The sequence below is a fragment of the Myotis davidii genome, unplaced genomic scaffold, assembly GCF_000327345.1.
Source record: "Myotis davidii unplaced genomic scaffold, ASM32734v1 scaffold97, whole genome shotgun sequence".
NCBI lineage: Eukaryota > Metazoa > Chordata > Mammalia > Chiroptera > Vespertilionidae > Myotis > Myotis davidii.
Genome location: NW_006289392.1, coordinates 3,974,377 through 3,976,357, shown reverse-complemented (window position 1 = coordinate 3,976,357; position 1,981 = coordinate 3,974,377). Strand labels below are relative to the sequence as shown.

The following is a 1,981-nucleotide window of genomic DNA, read 5'->3' as shown; positions in this document are numbered from 1 at the left end:
TTGATGTTTCGAACTCTCTATCCCCCTCCCTTCCTCTCTGTAAAAAAATCAATAAAATATATATATTTTTTTTAAAAAGGAAGGAATTCTTACCATTTGCAGCAGCATGGATGGACCTGGAGAGCATTATGCTAAGTGAAATAAGCCACTTTAAAAAAGAGAAAGAGAGAGAGGAAGGGCCATGGGCCGCAAGAAAGGGTGGCAGCCAGCGACCACAGCTCTGTAGGTGCTGCTGCAGCTGTGCTGAAACTTTCAAGGGGGACGCCTACAGACGGGACTCAGCCTTGGGGAACTTGCCCCAGCAGAAAGGAGAAAATCGGCTTCACTCACTCCTCTCTTCATTGGATCCTGTCAGCAGCCCTCCCCCTCTTGCCCGGAAGTCGATTTCACCAGTAGAAGGCCAAGAAGTGGCTCTGGGTTCCTAGATAGCACGTGGTGGAGCAGTTGCTGGCAAGAGGTTACACCGTCATTGTGTTCGATATGCAGCAGGGTTTCAGTAACCCGCAGGTGCAGTTCTTTCTGGGCAACCTCTGCAGCCCACAGGACTTGTACCCTGAAAGGTGTAAGCACAGTTTTCCACTGCACATCACCCCCACCATCCAGTAATAGCAAGGAACTCTCTTATAGAGTGAATTACAGCCCTACTTGGTTTGGCTCAGTGGACAGAGCATCGGGCTGCTGGTTCGATTCTGGTCAAGGCCACATGCCCCAGTTGTGGGCTTGATCCTCAATAGCGGGCATGCAGGAGGCAGCCAATCAATGATTCTCTCTCATCACTGACATTTCTATCTCTCTCCCTTCCTCTCTAAAATCAATAAAAATATTTTTAAAAATAGCGCGAATAACATTGGCACCAGGAATGTCATTGAAACTTGCAAAAAGGCTGGGGTTCATACACTCATGTTAACCAGCAGTGCTGATGTCATTTTTGAGACCATTGACATCAAGAATGGAACTGAGGACCTCCCCTATGCCCTGAAACCCACTGACTACTACAGGGAGACCAAGATCTCACAAGAGAGAGGAGTCCTGGTGCCAATGATCCCGAGAGGAATTTCTCAACCACAGCCATCTGCCCCCATGGCATTTTCAGCCCAAGGAACCCCCAGCTGGCTTCCATCCTCTTCGAAGCAGCCGCAAATGTCCGTGATGGACTTCACCTTCATGGAGAACATGGTTCACAGACATATCCTGGCTGTAGAAGGCCTCTCCTAAGACACAGCCTTGGGTGGGAAGGCATTCCACATCACCAACGCCAAACCCATCCCCCATTGGACATTCCTGTCCCGCATACTGACAGGCCTCAATTACAAAGCCCCCAAGTATCACAGCCCCTACTGGGTGGCCTACTACCTGGCCCTCCTGCTGTCCTTCCTGGTGATAGTGATCAGGCCTGTCATCCAGCTCCAGCCCACTTTCACCCCATGTGGGTTGCACTGGCTGGCACATTCCACCACTACAGCAGCGAGAGCGCCAAAAGGCCCTGGGCTGCCAGCCGCTGGTCACCATGGACGACGCTGTGGAATGAACTGCACAGAGCTTCCTCCACCTGCAGAGCGTCAAGTGAGGCCCCCGAGATTGGGCCCTCTCACCACATTCTGTCTCCAATACCTCTCCTCATGGATCAATAAACTAACCTCCTTCAAGTGACTTTCTTCTGAGCTCAGGTACCCCCTGCCAGTTAGATAGGAGCGCACCCGGCCTTTCCATGACCACAAGTGAAGCCTGAGTGGGAGCACAGGATCAGATTTGGACTTCTAGCGGGCAGCTTTGTATTCTTCTGTTTTGTGCTCTCTCTCCCATCCCCCCTCTATCCTGGGTCCTTATCATCCCACTGTCCTTGTACATAACCAAGGAAGCTGTAGTGAAGAACCGACCCCTTTGCTAATTGAGGATGGAGAACTAGCTTCATTTCCATGCAAACCAATACAAGAGTAGAAACCACAGACTGTTCAAGGAGCCACATATTACAGACATCCTA

General features: G+C 50.6%; 1 pseudogene; it reads left to right on the top strand.

Moving 5' to 3' along the window:
• LOC102762906 overlaps nt 1-1,567 on the top strand; it is a 1,862-nt pseudogene extending 295 nt beyond the window's left edge.
• Nucleotides 1,568-1,981: the final 414 nt, after the last annotated feature.